The following is a 24,001-nucleotide window of genomic DNA, read 5'->3' as shown; positions in this document are numbered from 1 at the left end:
CTCAGCGTGAGTAAAATTATTTATGGCCTATATTATAGGGACTTATTTCCCGATTTTGCATACCGCTTTTCAGGGAGATAGGACCTCTAATAAATATTTGAGAATTGAATTTTAGGCCTTCCCCTAAACTACCATTATTCTCAGCATGAATACAATTATTTATAGCCTAGATTGTAGCGACTTATTCCCCGACTTTTCTTGCCGATTTCCATTAAGATACGACCAGTAATAACAATAAATATATGAGAATTAAATGTTAGGCCTTCCCTCAAACTACCATTTCATTCAGCGTGTATAAAATTATTTATGGCCTAGATTGTAGCTACTTATTCCCCGACTTTTCATGCCGATTTTCATTAAACTCTCTTCAGCGGTTTTCTCGTGGGGTGTGTATATACATGCAACTGCGACTTGGGTGTGGGTCACAGACATTTGAGTGTGATCCTGTGATAGAGACATTACGGAAAATTAAAATGTGCATTTCCTTGTTACTGTGGACATGACTGATAAAGAAATACCATCCTTTTTAAATTCTGAGCAATGTACAGAAAAAAACTCTTATAGATTTGAGGATTAACCAGTTGTCTTTTATCAAAATCATTGGTATAATTATATTGGAATTATAGAGCTGCTCATTAAGGAAGAAAATCAGGGAGTGAGGAGGAAATGACTTCTTCTTCTGACATTTTTCCCACACCTGTGAGGTCGTGAGTGCGAACTGCGTCGCACATGTGGATTTGGCCCTGTTTTACGACCGGATGCCCTTCCTGACGCCAACCCTATATGATGTTGTTGTTGTTTGAGTCATCAGTCCATATACTGATTTGATGCAGCTCTCCATGTCACTCTATCCTGTGCTAACCTTTTCATTCCTACGTAACTATTGCATCCTACATCTGCTCTAATCTGCTTGTCATATTCATACCTTGGTCTACCCCTACCTTTCTTACCACCTACACTTCCTTCAAAAACCAACTGAACAAGTCCTGAGTATCTTATGATGTGTCCTATCATTCTATCTCTTCTTTTCGTCAAATTTAGCCAAATCGATCTCCTCTCACCAATTCGAATCAGTATCTCTTCATTCGTGATTCGAGCTATCCATCTCACCTTCAGCATTCTTCTGTAACACCACATTTCAAAAGCTCCAATTCTCTTTCTTTCTGAGCTAGTTAACGTCCATGTTTCACTTCCATACAATGCCACGCTCCACACGAAAGTCTTCAAAAACATCTTTCTAATTCCGATATCAATGTTTGAAGTGAACAAATTTCTTTTCTTAAGAAAGCTCTTCCTTGCTTGTGCTAGTCTGCATTTTATGTCCTCCTTACTTCTACCATCGTTAGTTATTTTACTACCCAAGCAACAATATTCATCTACTTCCTTTAAGACTTCATTTCCTAATCTAATATTTCCTACATCACCTGCCTTCGTTCGACTGCACTCCATTACTTCTCGAGATCTTCTGCAGTCTCAGATAAAATAACAATATCATCGGCAAATCTCAAGGATTTGATTTCCTCTCCTTGGACTGTGATTCCCTTTCCAAATTTCTCTTGTATACCTTTACTGCCTGTTCTATGTAAACACTGAAAAGGAGAGGGGACAAACTGCAGCCTTGTCTCACTCCTTTCTGGATTGCTGCTTCTTCTTCAAAGCCCTCGATTCTTATCACTGCAGACTGATTTTTATACAGATTGTAGATAATTCTTCGTTCTCGTTATCTGATCCCTATCATGCGGCCAGTATCCAGTATTCGGGAGATAGTAGGTTCGAACCCCACTATCGGCAGCCCTGAAAATGGTTTTCCGTGGTTTCCCATTTTCACATCAGCAAATGCTGGGGATGTACCTTAATTAAGGCCACGGCCGCTTCCTTCCCACTCCTAGCCATTTCCTGCCCCATCGTCGCCATAAGACCTATCTGTGTCGGTGCGACGTAAAGCAATTAGCAAAAAAAAAAAAGATCCCTATCATCTTCAGAATCATGAATAGCTTGGTCCAATCAACATTATCGAATGCCTTTTCTAGATCTACGAATGCCATGTACGTGGACTTGTCCTTCTTGATTCGATCCTCTAAGATCAGACGTAAAGTCAGTATTGCTTCACGTGTGCCTACATTTTTTCTGAAGCCAAACTGATCTTCTCCCAACTCAGCTTCAACTTGTTTTTCCATTCTTCTGTAAATAATACGTGTTAAAATTTTGCAGGCATGAGATACTAAACTAATGGTGCGGTAGTTTTCACACCTGTCAGCACCGGCTTTCTTGGGAATAGGTATAACAACATTCTTCCGAAAATCGGATGGGACTTCTCCTGTCTCGTACATCTTGCACACTAAATGAAATAACCTTTACATGCTTTTTCTCCCAAGGCAGTCAGTAATTCAGAGGAAATGTCATCAATTCCAGGTGTCTTGTTTCTGTTGAGGTCACTCACAGCTCTGTCAAACTCTGACATCAAAATTGGGTCTCCCATTTCATTAGCATCAACAGTCTCTTCATGTTCCAGAACCAAATTATTTACATCTTTACCTTGATACAACTGTTGGATATGCTCCTGCCATCTTTCTGCTTTGTCTTCTTTCCCTAGAAGTGGCTTTCCATCTGAGCTCTTAATATTCATACACCTAGATTTCCTTTTTCCAAAGGTTTCCTTGATTTTCCTGTATGCAGCATCTACCTTACGCAGGACCATACAGCCTTCGACATCCTTGCACTTCTCCTTCAGCCATTCTTCCTTAGCTACCTTGCACTTTCTATCCACTTGATTTTTTAATCGTCTGTATTCATTTCTGCCCTCTTCATTTCTAGCATTCTTGTATTTTCGTCGTTCATCAATCATGTTTAGTATCTCCTGAGTTATCCACTGATTCTTAGTTGATATTTTCTTCCTTCCTAACATTTCTTCAGCAGCCCTACTGACTTCATTTTTCATGACTCTCCACTCTTCCTCTATAGTGTTTCCTTCAGCCTTTTCATTTAGTCCTTTTGCAACATGTTCCTTGAAACAATCCCTTACACTCTTTTCTTTCAAATTGTCTAGATCCCATCTTTTCGCATTCGTTCCTTTCTTCAATTTCTTCAACTTCAGATGGCATTTCATGACCAACAAGTTATGGTCAGAGTCCACGTCTGCTCCTGGGAAAGTTTTGCAATCCAACACCTGGTTTCTGAATCTCTGCCTAATCATAATGAAGTCTATTTGATACCTTCCAGTGTCTCCAGGTCTCATCCACGCATACAGCTGTCGTTTGTGGTGTTTGAACCAATTATTGGCAAGGACTAAATTATGATCAGTGCAGAATTCAACCAGCCGACTTCCTCTTTCGTTCCTTTGTCCCAATCCAAATTCTCCTACTGTATTACCTTCTCTTCCTTGGCCTACCACTGCATTCCAGTCTCCCATCACAATTAGATTCTCGTCACCTTTTACATATTTTATTAAATCTTCTATCTCCTCATATATTCTTTCAATTTCTTCATCATCCGCTGAGCTAGTAGGCATATAGACCTGCACTATTGTGGTGGGCATTGGTTTGGTGTCTATCTTGACGACAATAATTCTTTCAAGATGCTGGTCGTAGTAGCTTACCTGCTGCCCTATTTTCTTATTCAATATTAAACCTGTTACGGAGTTATCCGTGGTAGTTAGAGGTGAAAGAAGGTGCTGGGATGAATAGGTCTCAACTTACGAAATTAAAGTAATTTAAAACTTTAACAAACGTTAAATTTTCTTTTCAAGATCAAGAAATGACAAGTATGACAGGAACTCAGTTATATATCAACAAGTTAAGAACGTACAATTACAATTTGTTAATGGACTTGGGCTTCGAGTCCTCCAGACACACAATCCATGAGCAATGAGCCCAGCTTTACCAATGTATAAGGTTCAACAAAGGGGCAAAAACCCCAATCATACCAAGGAGCACTAGCTCCCAATTACCCAGTTAAGCCTGCTCGAGGCACACAGAAACCAAATTTGAGAAAGAGCAACCCACTCTCAAAGTTCAAGCCAATGCAAAGGCCACACCAAACTCCACGTTCAAGCTGCCCTACGGGCACACAAGAGCAGGGGTAATGATACCCAACCTACTGAGGCTTATTCAATAAAGAAACAGGACAATTACATGGCCCCAAAATACCAACTAGAGTGGAGGCGTAACTTGCACTCCTGATGCACCTTTTTAAAAACCTATTTGGCTCTAGGCCGCTTATGCAAGGGCTAATCCCATACTACGGAGGTGACACGATAGGAAAATTTTATTACATTATGAAACGAAGAAAAACGGTTGTGAAAACGTAGTCACCTCAAAAAAATATGAGAGGGAGCTCGAGAGGGTTAGGCACTCTCTATCGCGATTTGTAGTTAAAGAGACGGAATTTTATACCGAGTGTCTTTTACATTTTAAAGGAAGGTTACATGATAAAAGTTTCGAACCTGCCCCGAGGGTAAAACTGCTGAGCTAGCAAGCAAAGAAGTTATTAAAAGGCCATTACCTGATGGATGAACTGCTGCCCGAAGAAAGAGGCGCTTCCCGCCCCCTGCTACATAATCACACTAGGAAGGATGTTACTGAAGTGGCCAGGAGACAAGAAAATCAGCAGTTTATATATCCTCGCGGAAAATTCGAGACGTTTCATGAATGAGAACCAACACCCCCATCAACTTTATTGGCTAGGATCAAGCAACATATCCATATCGGAGAAGACAAACATTATTGGTTAGAAATTAATTAAAGAAATTCGGGATTGGCTAAATTCAAAACAAGCGGAAAGAGAAGGGTTACACTGCCAACCCAAAACATGACTGAAAGAAATTTAACAAAGAACAAACTTATGAACACAAAGTTTCTCAAAAAACAGTGCTTTCACTTCGCACCAGGGTGCACAATTGTAGTTCTTCAGTAGTGCCATCTAGAAGAGAATGTTCACACTTCTCACTACAGAGAAAACAAATATAAATCGAAAAAGACACTGTTCAGAACTCTTCAAAATTTACAATAGTGACATCTTCTGAGAAACTTTAGAATTAACATGGTGGTTAAAGTTCAGGCTTCCTCCAGTAGAGGAGTTTCAACAGGCGCAATGTTTGAATTAGCGGCGCGGAGGTGTACCGCCCGGTTCAGACCTCCCCCCCCCCAAAAAAAAGTCCCTCCAAGGGGTAACACAGAAGAACACCAGATTTTGTTTTAAAACAAGGTTCAAGTTATGATGTTAATGTAGAAATTAATTGCAGAAGGATTTACAAACAAGTTTTCTTAAATTGGTTGGATCCAATTTCAAAATTCTTTGTAGTAGCTTTTGATGTAATGTCTTTATGCTTGTAGTAGTTGAATACAGAAGGAAAAAATTTTAATTCTTGAAAGAAAAAAAAATTGTAAGTCCACCAAATGTTGCAGTTGAATTCAAAAATGTAGTAATTGTTGATATGAAATGTCCATGTAGCTGATTAAGTATATTACTTGAGGGCGAGACCAGCCGCAGCAGCTTGTGTCCAGAGGAGGCCGCTCGGACCCCTCAAGTACCCTGAGATACCGCTCTCCCGCACTATGAGAGGGATAGTGGTGCTGAAGCACGCCGCACACGCAGCGAATGTTTACAGACCGCGGGCAAGTTGCAGGAGGTGCGCCGCACATCAGCCTTGGCCGGGAGGAGGGCTCCGGCTCGCCGTACACTGGTTGACCTCACTGAAGTAGATCGGGCCCGTGCTCTACTCCAGTAGCGGCACGGCGCCGCGCGGCTGCGGGGGCACTGAAACATTAAGATCTCGGCGGCAGAATTTGTTGGACCAAAATAATTTTCGGGTACAGTACTTGTGGTGGAGCTGAGGGGCCAGCGGCGTAGAAATATTTATCTCATTTTAATTAGCCACTGTGTGTGGTCGAGCAGGAGACGGGGGCGTGGTAATGGCCATGGCAAGGACAGGATAGCAGTTTAACTGTTCGGGGAAGGTTGTACAATGAACATTAGGATACAAAGAACATAATTCCAAGGGCAGAAGGCCTCAAAATGAAACCAAAAATTAACCTTCAGATTTCTTTCAAAATGTAACAAGAAATAAAATGAGCTAAGTTAGTGCGGAAATTACACAGGATTCACCTGGGACAGGTGAACCCTAAATATCCTCTCGGTGGCTGGATTGCTTAGCAATAACGTGACCGGCGTGAGAAAATCTACAATAATGCACGGCCGATGAAATCTGGGGGCAAGCTTGCCCGCGCGAACAAAGTTCTTGACCATCACCTGGTCACCTACCTTCAAATGGGTGGGTCTCCGTCCACGATCATATCTTTCCCTAACCTTTTCATGTGACACCTTAAGATTGGCTTTAGTCTTCTTCCAAAGATCTTTAATATTATCTGGATCTATTATCTCAGGTAGAATATCACTAAGAGACCAATGGTTAGAGAGCGGCGTGTTGGGTACAAACTTGAACATCAAGGAAGCTGGAGTAAACTTATGAGATTCATGAACCGCTGAATTCAATGCAAAAGCTAACCAATGCAAGGACGTGTCCCACCTAGAATGATCCTCGTGATGATTGGCAATAAGGGCCGACCTCAGATAACGATTGACCCGTTCAGCTAGCGATGGTTGAGGATAATAAGCCGAAGTAGTCACATGAGGTATGGACAGATCAAAACAGAATTTACGAAAGAGATTGGATGTGAAAGCTTTAGCATTATCAGATACAATATATTGACACGGACCGAAAGAAGCAAAAATGGAATTTAAACAAGTAATGGTGGACTGAGCGGTAGCCAGATTAGTTGGAAATAACCAAGAAAATCTCGTAAAACCATCTACACATACAAGGATGAACTTGTTGGCGTTCCCCTTTGACTGGGGGAATGGTCCTACGTAATCGATGTAGAGACGTTCCATTGGGCGTGATGCCTGCTGAGAAGACAATAGACCTACCTTGGTGGATATGGTGGGTTTACTAAGCCAACATGATTTACAAGATTTTACTAATTCACGGATTTCTCCGTCCATACCCTTCCAGATGAACATTTCACGAATCTTTTCTCGGGTTTTGAAGATGCCTAAATGCCCCACCAATGGGGTCTCATGGGAGTACTTGAAGATCATTGGTACAAGAACAGCTGGAACTACAACTTTCATTTTTTGATCATGCCTTGACGGGCAACATAAAACACCATTCCTCAATACATAAGGGGCGACATGTTCCCCCGAAGAAAGGGTTTCCATGATCGGAGTCAGCGTCGGATCTTCACGTTTATATTTTTCAATATACCTAAACAACATGGGAGCATCAGTCAGAATGGCATTAACCTCAGATAGTATGGACTCGGGAGGTGAAGAACCATAATCCAGATCCGGGGTCTCTACATCATTAGAAGACATACGGCTTAGTCCGTCAGCCACCACGTTTTCAGTACCTCTGATATGCCTAACATCAAATTGGAAGGCAGAAATTCGGATGGCCCACCGGGCTATACGACCAGTACGACGCGGCCTACCTAAGACCCAACTTAAGGCTTGGTTATCGGTCTCCAAGTCAAATTTGACATGTTCCAGATAGAGACGGAACTTTTCTAAAGCAAATAAGACTGCCAAACCTTCGAGCTCATAGATGGAATATTTGGCTTCCAGAGCCGATATAGTCCTAGATGCATAGGCGATGGGTCGCCTCCCTAGTTCAGTCTCTTGAAGAAGAACTGCAGCTAGCGCCGGCGACGACGCGTCGTTTTGGACGATGAATTTCTTGGAGAAATCGGGCATGGCCAGAACAGGGGCGTTACACAGAGCTAATTTGAGATCTTCAAAAGCGGCTTATTGAGAAGGTCCCCACTCAAATTTGACGCCTTTCCTACGAAGTTTCAAGGGCGCCGCTCTATTGGCGAAATTTGGAATAATATTTCCTGAAGAAATTCACCATACCAATGAACCTAGCAATACCTTTGATGTCCTTGGGAGGCTTGAAATCACGGATGGCCTGTGTTGTAGAGTGATCGACTGCGACACCATCGGGTGACACAATATGCCCTAGGAATGACATGGAGGGCTTAGCGAAGGCAACCTTGGACAACTTCACAGTTAACCCAGCCTTACAGAGGCGATTGAGAACTTCTTCCAGATGATCTAGATGTTCTTCGAAGGTCTCCGAAAATACGACGACATCATCAAGATAGCGGTACAAGTAGTCGAATTTGATGTCGGAGAAGACCCTATCTAGCAGTCTACTGAGTACAGCTGCTCCCGTGGGGAGCCCGAAAGGCACGCGGTTGTATTCATACAAATTCCAATCCGTGGCAAACGCTGTAAGATGTTTAGATTCTTCAGCCAGTGGAATTTGATTATAGGCCTGATTCAGATCCAATATGGTAAAGAACTTAGCCTTCCGAAACCGTGAAAAACAAGAGTGAAGGTCTGGAAGGGGCACAGATTGTAACACCACCTTCCGATTGAGAGCCCTATAATCAATCACGGGCCTGAAGCCAACTTGGGGTTTCGGGACTAGAAAAATAGGCGAAGAATACGCCGACTTAGAGGGCCGAATAATACCACCCTTCAGCATCTGATCAATGATTTCTTTCAGCGCCTTCATTTTAGGTGGAGATAGCCTATAATGTGGGAAACGGACAGGAATCGAATCTGTAACCTCAATCTTATATTCAATGAGGTCTTAACACCAAGAGTATCCGAGAACACCTCTGGAAACGACTGACACAACTTACGAATACTATCAGCCTGCTCCTCAGGTAGATGTCTAAGATCTAACAACATCTCATCTTGGGTAGGCGAAACAGATGAACATGATACAGAATTACATTTCAATAAGCTGATTTTACAATTAGAAGCAAATTTGAATGTGCACGACTTACTTTGAAGATCGAGCACTAGGCCAGTATGGGACATGAAGTCGGCTCCCAATATAATGGGGCAAGATAAGTGCTTTTACCACAAACAATTTAACTTTCCAAGTAAATTTAGATATACGAATTTTGGCATACAGAAAACCTTAAGTTTCTAAAGGAGAGGAATTTGCGGAAACATACTGAACCGAAGTCGAACAAAAATCAGGAAGACTACAAACAGTTTTCAATTTGGAGTACCATTCAGCCGAAATAATAGAACAAACACTGCCAGAATCTAATAGATCTGTTACAGGTTCATTATTTAATTCAATTTTGAGAAAAGGCACAGGTGCGGGGGTATCCGCCGCTATCCTAAGACATCCTTTGGGACCTTCGAAAGATAAATTTGAAGCCTGAGAATTCCCTGAAATTGCGATATGTTTACTTGCGGCTGAGCCTCGGGAAGAAGGGTTCGCTGACTCAGCCGAAGCCCCTAGTCTATTATTATTGGCCTTGGTGGAAGTTGCACCAGAAGTTGAGCAGGAGGGAGTGCTGTTAGCATTACGGCAGTTCTTGGCAATATGTGAAAACGCGCCGCCTTTAAAGCAATCTTGAGATGACCGTGCTCCATTCCTTCTCCCACTAGACTTGATCAATGGACATGTATTGCGAAGATGGTCAGGCGACCCGCAAGCATAACATTTACGGGGTGTGATGGGTCGGCGAGGAGGAGGCCGAAAACTACTAGAGGATGGAGGGGGTTCTTTCGCGACACGCAACGTATCGGCGTATCTGACTCCTTCGGCTGAGACAGCCATAGCCTCAAACTCAGCGAAAGTTTGTGGACGCGACGCAAAACACAAGTTTGATCTGTGAGGAGGTGAAATACCTTCTACAATAGCCTGAACAATTTGATCTTCAGGGAAATGAAGGGCAAATACCCTAGTATAGAACTTGATGTCTTGTATGAAGTCCGCCAGGTTTTCATCAAGTCGCTGCACTCTATAATAATACTTCTGAATTAGAGATGACCTAGCTCGAGCTGGAATAAAATTAGCTAACAGATGGGCGTGGAAGTCTTCTATGGATGACTGTTCAGCTATTGCCCTAACTATCTTGTCGGAGAGAACACCAATTGCACAGGGATAGATGATTTGCAAAATCTGACAAGCAGAAAGAGAAAAAACAAGGGCATGATCCTGGAATTCAACTAAAAGCCTTAAGAAAGCAATGTCATCGTTTGTGTAGTTAACAGAAAATTTAGAAATACCCCTAAGTAACATAGGTAATGGATGGGGTAAACTGCTGAAACCACGTGACATAGTAGAAAGGGGCCTAAGTGGCGGAGAAGCAGATTCCGAAGGTGCCCTATTTAACACAAAGGGTGGAATGGACGTGCGACGATCGGACTCGGTTCCTAATAAGGCAGATGTTCGTTGTGTAGTCGCCTCAGTACAACTTCCTTCATCTTTAGAGGAATCCTCCACACTTACAATATTTACTACCATAGTTTGGTCGACTTTACGGATAGCAGGTCCAGATAACAACTGACTAACTTTACTAGACATTTGGGACAAGTTTTCGGCAAGGGCACTAGCTTCCTTACCCTGAAGGTCATTTAACTTCAGAGAAAATAGATCACACACCCTATTATAAAAGTGGTACAACCTAGCCTGTACTCTTTTGAGTTGATTAGGAGATGGATCACTTACTTCAAAAAACTAACTACAGATGCTAGCTCAGTAGTATTATCATTGATCGTGGAGAGAGCGTCGTCAATCTCTTTCTCTCCCAAAGTCGGGATGGTAATAGGCAAATCAAGGGAATCTTTTAGCTTATTGCAGTCGACTGCAACCGTGCCTCCAGATTGAACGTTTCTGAGAGATAGTTCATAAATTAATCCCTATTTACGCAAATAGAAAGGATGGAGAACCTCGCGAGGGCCGGACATGATGACAGAATTTTTTTAGAAAGAAAAGTAAAAAAATTCCAGCAACTGAGAAAATTGTTAGAGTTCGAATCAAAGCAATTTTTAGCCGTCAAACGGGGCTAAATTGAGACCCATTCAACCACGCTCTGCCACCACTTGTTACGGAGTTATCCGTGGTAGTTAGAGGTGACAGAAGGTGCCGGGATGAATAGGTCTCAACTTACGAAATTAAAGTTAATTTAAAACTTTAACAAAGGTTATATTTTCTTTTCAAGATCAAGAAATGACAAGTATGACAGGAACTCAGTTATATATCAACAAGTTAAGAACGTACAATTACAATTTGTTAATGGACTTGGGCTTCGAGTCCTCCAGACACACAATCCTTGAACAATGAGCCCAGCTTTACCAACGTATAAGGTTCAACAAAGGGGCAAAAAAGACAATCATACCAAGGAGCACTAGCTCCCAATTACCCAGTTAAGCCTGCTCGAGGCACACAGAAACCAAATTTGAGAAAGAGCAACCCGCTCTCAAAGTTCAAGTCAATGCAAAGGCCACGCCAAACTCCACGTTCAAGCTGCCGTACGGGCACCCAAGAACAGGGGTAATGATACCCAACCTACTGAGGCCTATTCAATAAAGAAACAGGACAATTACATGGCCCCAAAATACCAACTAGAGTGGAGGCGTAACTTGCACTCCTGATACACCTTTTTAAAAACCTATTTGGTTCTAGGCCGCTTATGCAAGGGCTAATCCCATACTACGGAGGTGACACGATAGGAAAATTTTATGACATTATGAAACGAAGAAAAACGGTTGTGAAAACGTAGTCACCTCAAAAACAATATGAGAGGGAGCTCGAGACGGTTAGGCACTCTCTATCCCGATTTGTAGTTAAAGAGACGGAATTTTATACCAAGTGTCTTTTACATTTTAAAGGAAGGTTACATGATAAAAGTTTCGCACCTGCCCCGAGGGTTAAACTGCTGAGCTAGCAAGAAAAGAAGTTATTAAAAGGCCATTACCTGATGGATGTACTGCCGCCCAAAGAAAGAGGCGCTTCCCGCCCCCTGCTACATAATCACACTAGGAAATTTGTTACTGAAGTGGCCAGGAGACAAGAAAATCAGCAGTTTATATATCCTCGCGGAAAATTCGAGACGTTTCATGAATGAGAACCTACACTCCCCTCAACTTTATTGGCTAGGATCAAGCAACATATCCATATCGGAGAAGACACACATTATTGGTTAGAAATTAATTAAAGAAATTGGGGATTGGCTAAATTCAAAACTAGCGAAAAGAGAAGGGTTATACTGCCAACCCAAAAAGTGACTGAAAGAAATTTAACAAGGAACAAACTTATGAACACAAAATTTCTCAAAAAACAGTACTTTCACTTCGCAGCAGGGTGCACAATTGTAGTTCTTCAGTAGTGCCATCCAGAAGAGAATGTTCACACTTCTCACTACAGAGAAAACAAATATAAACGAAAAAGACACAGTTCAGAACTCTTCAAAATTTACAATAGCGACATCTTCTGAGAAACTTTAGAATTAACATGGTGGTTAAAGTTCAGGCTTCCTCCAGTAGAGGAGTTTCAACAGGCGCAATGTTTGAATTAGCGGCGCGGAGGTGTACCGCCCGGTACAAAACCAACTCCTGCATTTCCCCTGTTTGATTTTGTGTTGATAATTCGTTAGTCGCCTGACCAAAAATCTTTTTCCTCCTGCCAACGTACTTCACTTATACCAACTACATCTAACTTTAGCCTATCCATCTCCCTTTTCAGGTTCTCTAACCTACCACAACGATTCAAAGTTCTAACATTCCATGCTCCGACTCGCAGAATGTCAGTATCCATCTTCCTGATGATCGCCCCCTCTCATGTAGTCCCCACCCGGAGATCCGAATGGGGGACTAGTTTACCTCCGGAATATTTTACTCGGGAGGAAGCCATCATCAGTACATCATTCATACAGAGAGAGCTGCATGTCCTCGGGAGGTAGTTACGGCTGTAGTTTCCCGTTGCTTTCAGCCGTGTAGCAGTATCAACACAGCTAAGCCATGTTGAGTATTATTACAAGGCCGTATCAGTCAATCATCTAGACTGCCGCCCTTGCAACTATCGAAAGGCTGCTACCCCCCTTTCGATGAACCATTCGTTAGTCTGGTCTCTCAACAGATACCCATCCGATATGGTTGCACCTGCGGCTCGGCTATCTGCATCATTGGGACACGCAAGCCTCCCCACCGCGGCAAGGTCACATGGTTCACAGAGGAGGAATATGGAGGGATGTAATTTGCGTGTTTCCGTGGTGGATGGTAGTGTAGCGTGTTGTGTGAATGTGAAGAGGAAAGTGTTGGGACAAACACAAAAACCCAGTTCCCGAGCCAGAAGAATTTTTTTTTTTGCTATTTGCTTTACGTCGCACCGACACAGATAGGTCTTATGGCGACGATGGGACAGGAAAGGCCTAGGAGTGGGTAGGAAGCGGCCGTGGCCTTAATTGAGGTACAGTCCCAGCATTTGCCTGGTGTGAAAATGGGAAACCACGGAAAACCACCTTCAGGGCTGCCGACAGTGGGGTTCGAACCCACTATCTCCCGGATACAAGAAAAATTAATATGACATTACAATCCTTGACCGGCCGGGAATCGAACCCGGGACCCCTCTAAACCGAAGGCCTCAACGCTGACCACTCAGCCAAGGAGTGGGGCAGGAGGAGGAAAAGACTATTCTGATAAAATGCCCTAAACTCACTCAGAGTTCGCCTGCTGTGGTTCTCTTGTTAGCAATACCACTAATTTTAGTACCAAATACCGTGTTTATACTATTGTATAATAGTGTAAAAACCAAAACAGTAGGCAAAATATGCCTACAACGTCACAAATCACTGATTAAAATACTTAGTCAACTCAACTGCTACCATCACAATTTTTCACTTTTAGACCTACAACCACAAGCCACAACCAAATAAACAGAATGAGATGAGAAGACTAAAATAAATCACAGGTTGGGTGGTTATAAATCCTACAACACGACAATAGCTCCTCTCAAAAATGGGCAAGATGGTTTTCATGGCCGCAGATTCTGTTAACTTTCCCTTCCTGTGATCGTATGAAAATGTCGACAATAGGTGTTTACAATCACAGCGCAGCCGCAACTGCGACTGTGGTGTGGGTCACAGTTAGACTTGGACTTGTGAGTGTGATGCTGTGATTACTGATTTAGATTAGTTGCTACTGCTTTCTTAACTGCTAGTCAGCTAAATGCTACTGGTTGCTGCTATTGGCCTTGCTGCGCGTTTTACGCTGGTTGATCAAGTTAGTTTATCGATTTCTCGCAGCGCAGCGCTGCCGGTACTTGATTAGGTTATCTGCTATTGCTTTCTTAACTGCTAACTGCTACTGGCTGCTACTATTGGCGTTTCTGTGCGTTTCACGCTGGTAGATCCCGTTAGTTTAAGGATTTCTCGCAGCGCAGCGCTGCCGCCTGCGAAACATCACAATCGCAGTTAAGACCTGCTAGTCTGGCCAACCCGCTAGGAGGTTGAACTGTGATTTCACACTAGCAGTGATTTAGTAGCAGGTTTGCAAAACACTTCCCATCACTATTGAAAAGCAACGAAATGGAGCTGGATACTCCCGGTTTGGCGGGAGATACAGTAGGCAATATTTCTAAATACGTTTTCAATCTTATGTTCCTCTAGTGATAGTGATTTTGTATTTTACTGATTCTTTTAATTCTACTATGTGAGTGTTGACTGTGGGCCTGCGTGCCAAGGCAGGCAGATTACCTCTGAAAACATGTTTCTGGTGTAAGTTTGTGATAAAGGATTACACTAATTTGGATACAAAACCACCAGCATGTAAGTAATATTTATTCAAAAATTATTTTGTAGCAACGCCAACTTCAGTGGATTACTTGGAGGTGACATTGTTTACAAGCGTCGTCTTGGAATTTTCAAAAGCATTATCTTGTCCGTTTACGAACCAACGTTGTCACTGTTATTTAATTTTAGGCCTACCTCGAGTTATCGCCAATGTAGTGTGAATTGAATCTGAACTCTATACCCGGTATTTGGAAATTTAATAGCCGACTGAAAAATTTAAATCACTATTGATAAAATTCTCATGTAAAAGTGATATGTAAATTTAATTATGAGGCGAATTGGAAACCCGCGGTGAGCATATATGCATTACGTCATTCCTACCTTGCTATTATTGAGATTGTTGTACGTTTTTCGTTTTCTGCTCCATATACGGTGTGCGTATGGTTTTGGTTGTTCGTATTGTTATTATTATTATTACTATTGTTATTTTTATTATTATTATTATTATTATTGCACGGTGTGTTTCTCTTACTGCCTGTTTCTTTCTGATTTTGAAATGCGTGCTCTGATTGTATCTGATTTCGTGTGATTTTCCAAATTGGGTCTTGTTGTTATGTAATCCCTTTTTTGCCGATGTCTCCCGCGTTCGGTCTTATCTCATGTGCTCATTGTCGTGGTTCCAAGGCCACCTCGTAGTTAATTTAATAACGACCATCTTGGTCTTTTGTAAAATTATTCCTTATAGGAAATGCCACTTTCTATGGATTTAATCTCATGATACATGTAATTATAATTTTATTATTATTATTATTATTATTATTATTAGTCATGTCAGTACTCCTCGGTTGTAGAAATCTGAAATTTCTTTGCCCGGTTTATGAACTTCGAGGTGATTAACGCTCACATTCCTTCTTCTTACGTAGTTTTGTTTTCTTCTTGCTTTATTACGTCACTAGCCTAAATATTTATTATCTGGTGAACGCTAAAGATTTTGCAGGCTATGCCTATTATTTAAAAATTCAATAGCTTGGGTCGTGAGTTGCTAGTGGACCTTTAGCGTGTATTGTTTTTCTGTTTACATTGTGGAACATAATAATTCTTTTTCCTCCCCTTGTAATATTGTATGAATTTTGGGAATATTTTTCTGGTTCCTAGTTATTAACTTTTGGTTCGTTTCTTTAATTTATTTTGTAATTTTGGTTCTGCTTGCCACATATTTCGGGTTCGTGTGTATGGTGTGTATTGCCTAGTGATTGACAAAAGGAAGATTGAATCCTTGTTGCAACAAGTTAATAATCTATGGCCAGTAATTAATTTACAAAGGTATACCTTAAAGTTTAAAGTCTAATATTAAAATTAAAAATAATATTTTTACAAAAGGGATTTGTTAATAAGATTGTAATCCTCTTCTGTATTATAATTATTCTGCTACTGGTCTGAGTTAGTACAGTTTAGTAATATAATACTCATTAATTTACCTTATTGCTTCTTGTATTATTAAAGTTTTGAAAGTAGGAATCTCTTACTGTATGTTTTAATGAATTCTGTTCATTTATTTAAATGTTAAGTGTATTGAAAGAAAGTTATTTACCCTTCATTTTTTTAAAGAAAGAAAGTATTTATTTAACTATAAATGCTATGAATTGTTTTTTCTTTAAGTAAACATCTTATTTACAATTTTATTTCGTCTGTCATTTAGTAGTTAACAATATTGACCTGCCAACCTGTTAACGTAAGATCCAGCCCTTTTCACCCCTATTTTGCCCTCCAAGCGTCTTATTTGGTGCTACTGCCCTTATGGTAAGTATTGTGTTTTGTTTTCGTTGTTTGGTGCATTTCTTGCTAAGTATTAAGGAATGGGTACACGCACACTTTGTGTATTTCGCGTTAATTGTTCAGAAGTATCTGCATTCAACTTACGACCCTTGAGACGTGCATAAATGTTGCTTCTTTACCGCCCCCCTTGCTGATGGGATCCGAAACTTGCCTCTCAGAGATGTGATTAAGGGTTGAGTGCCATGATGAAGTAGTCGAAGTTGTTCCGCAATGATAATTAGATTAGTGAGATGATGATATATATTGTTCCGAGGTATCTGTGGAACAGCAGAGGTGAAAGAAGGTGCTGGGATGAATAGGTCTCAACTTACGAAATTAAAGTTAATTTAAAATTTAACAAAGGTTATATTTTCTTTTCGAGATCAAGAAATAACAAGTACAACAGGAACTCAGTTATATATCAACAAGTTAAGAGTGTACAATTACAGTTTATTAATGAACTTGGGCTTCGAGTCCCCCAGACACACAATCCTTGAGCAATGAGCCCAGCTTTACCACTGTATAAGGTTCAACAAAGGGGCAAAAAACCCAATCATACCAAGGAGCCCTAGCTCCCAATTACCCAGTTCAGCCTGCTCGAGGCACACAGAAACCAAATTTGAGAAAGAGCAACCCGCACTCAAAATTCAAGCCAATGCAAAGGCCACACCAAACTCCACGTTCAAGCTGCCCTACGGGCACACAAGAACAGGCGTAATGATACCCAACCTACTGAGGCCTATTCAATAAAGAAACAGGACAATTACATGGCCCCAAAGTACCAACTAGAGTGGAGGCGTAACTTGCACTCCTAATACACCTTTTTAAAAACCTATTTGGCTCTAGGCCGCTTATGCAAGGGCTAATCCCATACTACGGAGGTGACACGATAGGAAAACTTTATGACATTATGAAACGAAGAAAAACGGTTGTTAAAACGTAGTCACCTCCAGAACAATATGAGAGGGAGCTCGAGAGGGTTAGGCACTCTCTATCTCGATTTGTAGTTAAAGAGATAGAATTTTATACCAAGTGTATTTTACATTTTAAAGGAAAGTTACATAATAAAAGTTTCGCACCTGCCCCGAGGGTTAAACTGCTGAGCTAGCAAGAAAAGAAGTTATTAAAAGTCCATTACCTGATGGATGAACTGCCGCCCGAAGAAAGAGGCGCTTCCCGCCCCCTGCTACATAATCACACTAGGAACGATGTTTCTGAAGTGGCCAGGAGACAAGAAAATCAGCAGTTTATATATCCTCGCGGAAAATTCGAGACGTTTCATGAATGAGAACCCACACCCCCCTCAACTTTATTGGCTAGGATCAAGCAACATATCCATATCGGAGAAGACACACATTATTGGTTAAAAATTAATTAAGGAAATTCGGGATTGGCTAAATTCAAAACAAGCGGAAAGAGAAGAGTTACACTGCCAACCCAAAAAATGACTGAAAGAAGTTTAACAAAGAACAAATTTATAAACACAAAATTTCTCCAAAAATTACAGTTCCTTCACTTCGCACTAGGGTGCACAATTGTAGTTCTTCAGTAGTGCCATCTAGAAGAGAGTGTTCACACTTCTCACTACAGAGAAAACAAATATAAATCGAAAAAGACACAGTTCAGAACTCTTCAAAATTTACAATAGTGACATCTTCTGAGAAACTTTAGAATTAACATGGTGGTTAAAGTTCAGGCTACCTCCAGTAGAGGAGTTTCAACTGGCGCAATGTTTGAATTAGCGGCGCGGAGGGGTACCGCCCGGTACATATATACAGAATGATCTAATATTTCCTCCCCACTAGAATTAAGATATTGTGCAGTCTTCTGCCGACAAGGAGATGGCTTCTTGATCTATGATTATGGTTATAATCAATATGATTTAATATTTTCTACAGAACATTAATGCAACATTTGAGTGGAGGGTTCAACTCCGATATGAACAGTGGACTTGAATTTCACTCTTGTTTATAACAATCTGAGATAAATCAAAAACAATATGCAGCTACTCTCTGTACTTTTTTTAATCTTGAAACTTTTGTTATGAATACGTCATCATTAAGTCTCTAAGAAGCATTTGTGGCATTTTTTGATCTGGGAGATTAATTCGAACATCACTTTTTCATTTATTCCTACTCAAAGGATCTTGATTCAACCATCCAGAACTATGCCAACAAAGTGTATTGTTGACAATTGTGTTCATTGTGGTCGTCTGGACACTAAGTCAGCGGGTTTCTCTTTGGACGGCACAGGGTGCCACTCATTTGTATCTTTAGCAACTTCAAACTGGGAGGCTTTAATGTTTTCTTTGAATAGTCTTGTCAAGAGAAAGGCTCCGCAAATCTCAGACTTTGAAGGGAGAGTTATGAAAAACGATTTTTTTTTAAGCTTTGCTGCCTTGCATTTTACACAGAGCAACATTTTATTGCTAAACAATCTGACATACACACGTAAATGCTATTTGTTGAGCCCGCAGTCAGATGATTATAGAGAAGAGATGTTCTTGAGTGGATGACCCTTCATGGTGTATGTAGTTGAGACTAATGCCATTGTCAGTCTTGACTGAAGCGTTGATTTTAACAAGTGTTTTTGCTGTTTTACTTGAATGATTTATGACAGGGTAATGTGGAATTTAATAGTGATTTTCTTCCTGCAGGTTTTCACATTCCTCTCATGTTATCAAGTGATTTGAATTCGAACATGAATTTAATATATTCCTGCCAAAACTTCTTATTTTTCAGACGTTTTTTTCCAGGGACAGGACATGCTTAATTTCCATTTGTTTAGATCAACCAAGTTTTAAAGCATTTCTTCACAGGGAGTTATACAGTGTATCTAACTGACGTGTCTGTCATCATGTGTTGCTGGAAGTTTGCTTCATGCTGTTTTTTCATTGGTGTTGTTCTGTTATGTTATCCAAAATAGTGAATTTTGTTTTGTAGGTTGCATATGAGTAGAGATTGATGAGGCATAGGTTTTATCTTGTCAACTCACCTCTGCCGCATTTCCACCACTGCTTTCTTCCTGGCATTTGACATGTGCACACTGCTGCAGTCACGGGACTGCAGTCAGCCGATTACCTGCATCAAACATGGATGGCATCATCGGTTTTAGATTGTACACTCTACACTCTTCATGGATGTTTTCGGCGTTTCTAGTGCCATGTGTCATGACTTTTCCTCTACCTCCCCTCTTCATGTCGTCTATACAAGTATTTGTCTTTACCTGTTACCTTGATGCACTCTTTGGCTGTTGGACAGAGGGCAAAATCTTTGTCTTATGCTGGTTTAAATTTTCACACTGGTATGGGACTTATTCTTGACCATAAGGTATTGTAAACTGCGCTTGATTCTCGAGTGAGCCGATGACCGTAGATGTTAGGCCCCTTTAAACAACAAGCATCATCATCATCACCATCATCATCATCATCATCATCAAGACTCTTGAGTGGTAATATTTGATTATGTATCCATAAAGGTGCAGCTGCATGTCTAATTCCTTTATTTGGAATGCTTTTGGAATTTATGTGAAAATGAACTTTCTGTGTGTCAATTCTCTCAAAAATCCTGGAATTAAAAATGTGTTTACATTCCTGCACTGCATAATAGTCTTATCTTGAATTTGCTTACGCTTATATTTTCTAATCATTTCAATTCTTACTGTATGCCCAGATTTTGTAATTGAAAATGCTGATCTTTTATTCAGTCACCTGTTCTTATTTTTTTCTATTTGTTACATAATATTCCTTTATTTCTCATTGTACAGTTGGTTAGGAAATGTCTGTTCCGTTTAATGAAACTAATTGTAAATGTTAGTGACACTCTCACTGATCTTTGTAGTATTTCCTTTGTGTTTGGTTGTGAATTACCTTTTGAATTTTTTGTGTTGTACTGTTTGTAAGTTGTTGTGCCTTGTCTTTCAATACATCTGAAGTAGCCAGTTCTTGTTCATGCACTCGTGTCCTTGTATTTTCCTGACTCATATGGAACAAACACTTTAGTTAGTTGTGAAACGAACATGTCATGAAATTCTCTTATTGCTGTTAACTTGCCATTACATGTATGAGCTGGTCTCTCTTCCTTATTATCGAAGCTCAAAACGGGGTTATCATTTGGGACCATCGAAGAGATATTGTAGCTCGAAGGATGGGGTGACCGTCTGCTTCATTCCATACTTCTCGAAGTGATTTGCCCACTGATTTGTAGACTCCAGCAAAATCAAGCCTGCAAATATACATAACTGCATGTTATTGTTGATTGTGATTATTAGCAGTTAACAAAAAACAGAAACTGCCATTGTTTCCAAATTGTGTAAATCGTACATATCTAGAAATGCTTCAAACTCTATCAAAGAAATGGGCTTGTAGCTTTCCCTTTATCTGCAAAAACCCTTTTCATTTCAAAATTTGTTTCCCATAAAGTGGTTTCCAGCATTTTACCAATGATGAATAACTTCATTGCCAACATCTGGGATCACCTGTCCTCTGAAGAGCATATCTCGTGGGTCCAGGTGCAATTCTCATTATGTTACTCAATCTGGAATACGCATAATTGAAATTTACGTTTCTCTGAAGTATTATTGATATAAACAACTAAAATATTGAAGAGCATATAGGCCTATAGATATAGGTCCATGATGTAAATGAAGCAATAGCATTGTTCATATTACAGTGCAACCTCAGTTTTGTGTGACCTCGATTTAACATAAACCCGCATTTAATGGAAGAAATTTCAGGTCCTGAAAATTATTCCATAAGAGCAATGCAATTTTATATTCAATTTTACGTAATTCAAAATACTGTAGGGCAAAACTCGCATTTAGCGTTCAGGAAATGTTAAAATTTTCCTAAATTTCTATTCATTTTGATTATGGGACATTAAGAACCACTGCAAAAGACGTCATAAGCTTGCTAAGGATGATTCAAGGCAGAAGAGGAATTTGGAGCATGGGCACTTAGAGCTAAAGTGAGATGTCTGACTCTGATTGACATCTGTTCGCGGCCAATGTAGTAGAACAGAACCCCCGTTTTAATGACAATGTTATTATAATCTATGAAAATTCCTGTATTAATCTGTGCAACATCCTTTAGTTGCAATACAATGAGAATCCTTTTACTGTTTCATCCATTATCACAAGCCAATTCAAGCATGTTATATTTCATCCATTACCAATATTCATACACTCTACTCCAGGGTTTATATTGAATGTGATCAATCATCTTCTGTGTTGATTCATTGCTACGCATGAGTGAATTGATCTTGAGTGAGTCTGAGGTCTTCTCACAACACAGACTGGTGTATTGAACATTGGGATAACATATTTTTGCAATAAGTGCAATGACAGCACTTGTTAACTCTTAGAAATAAAAGCTGAAGTAAAAGATTGCTTAATTTACTATGTTCTGAAATAAAATAAGAATGTGATACTTCTCAAGATACAGTGGTGTGCATAACTAATTTCAGAGGTTAGGTTATGTACTTTTGCATCTTGTTAAATTTCATAATGGCTGTTCCCATGTATATTTATAGTAAAATTGTTATTATTCTACAGGGAGCTTGAAATTTATTTTTATAAAATGTGCGCAGTAAACCATGCTACAAAGAAAGAATAACAGTAAAAATTTCCACCTATTTGATACTTATATTTGCATTAAGCAAATCAATTAATCATACGCAGTACATGTTTCATTCCATTTTGGAACATCTTCAGCTGTATTACATTGCTTAGGTGAAAACACTAAGTATTTATCTTTTTAAGAATATCTCAAACAGGTACCTTGTTTTTCATAAAATCTACGTAAATTTAAAATTTGCAATAAATTAAAATGAATGTGGATGGTTGTATGGGGTCAAAGGCTGCATTAGCTGCACTCCTCCAAGGACATAGTAGATTTCAGCAACAAGATTACGGGGAAGCTCTTTTATTAATAGTAAAACAGCAATCAGGTTCAGGGATCCTGAACTAACTGAATTCAAGAGATATTTTTGTAAATTTAAAACAAATAGCAATCACGTTTGAAGAAGCAAACGGAGAGAACACCTTGTAATATTCAGAACAGTGACAAAGGAAAGTTATATTTTCAAAAAAACTTTTTATTAGAAGACAAGCAGAATATTTTGGTGATAAAAGTGCTGGAAACATTTTTTACAACATCTGTTCAAGTGAATAGATTTTGTTTAATAGGCTAATCATAAACAGATCCATTTCCCTCTCATTTCACCACCCCATTTAACCATCCACATTGATTTTAATTTATTTCAAATTTTAAATTTATGTAGATTTTAAGAAAAACAAGGTACCTGTTTGAGATGTTCTTAAAAAGATAAATACTTAATGTGTTCACCTAAGCAATGTGATACAGCTGAAGATGTTTCAAAATGGAATGAAACATGTACTGTGTGTGATTAATTGATTTGCTTAATGCAAATATAAGTATCAAATAGGTGGACATTTTTACTGTTACTGTTTCTTTGTAAATAGGATTTGATACGGGAAATGAAGCTGATTTCTTGCAATTGATACCTAGGTTAGGTGATGCCGCTTGAAATAGCAAACTGGCAATGTTTGCAACAATCCTCTGGACTGATGCTATTGCAGTTCTTAAGAAGGAAATGTAATATGGGTGTTCAGTCTATTGGAATTAGAAAATACATTCTAATGAGTCGGCTGCTGCTTGGAAAACATCCGCAATAATGTTTAAACAAACTGATTGCTGTTCTGTAGTAATTTTAATGGGTTTGTTTGAGTTCGGTATCTTTCCTGCCTTTTATGAAAAATCATGCATAACCTTATAAGAAAAACCTTAAACTGAAGAGATTTGCATTCACCAACAAAAAATTGTCAAAATGAAGCACAAACTGTAACCACAGTACAGTGTATAATGTAGATATCTCCTTCTTTTATTGCTGTCATTGTGTAAATAATGTATGATGGCACAATATATGTTAACCCCCATTTAACAATAAAAATTCAGGTCCCTGTAAAAACGTTAAATAGGGGTTCTGCTGAATGTGGAACGTACCTTACACCTGATTGTCAATATGGTTGTTTTCTCCATTCCGTCCCATTTCGAGATATGTACACATGTTTTTTGTACAGAGTCAGTCTCATCTTGTAGTTTATAACCAGATACTTGGAGCTCGTCATTTTCTTCTCCCTCCAGAGAAACGTGATCGTCATCAGATTTTTGGAAAACACAAATTCAGGATCAGCCAATGCATCATCAGCTTCCTCTTCATGTTTACTCTCACTAATTTCATATAGATTTCTCATTAACCACTGATGACCAGCCATATTTGATCACAGAAACAATGCAGCACTCCGTAGTCGTGGAGGTAGTCGAACATTGTTTGTGTAGTGGCCAGCAGGTAGGGCAGCATTGATATTAATGGATATGTCCATTTGAGCCATTCATCATATATGTAATTTTTTGAACTGGTAGAGTAGTCAGCAACTGAAAAATATTTCTAAATCATGTCAAAACCTACTAAAGGAGATGAACAAATACACAAGTTTTTTGGCATATACAGTTCATATTTTGTCAGTTACAAGCAATTGAATATTAAATCTGGGTCGATGCAACCCATTCA

This window comes from Anabrus simplex, chromosome X (genome assembly GCF_040414725.1).
Source record: "Anabrus simplex isolate iqAnaSimp1 chromosome X, ASM4041472v1, whole genome shotgun sequence".
In the NCBI taxonomy this organism is placed as follows: domain Eukaryota; kingdom Metazoa; phylum Arthropoda; class Insecta; order Orthoptera; family Tettigoniidae; genus Anabrus; species Anabrus simplex.
Note: the sequence above shows the minus strand (reverse complement) of the source record.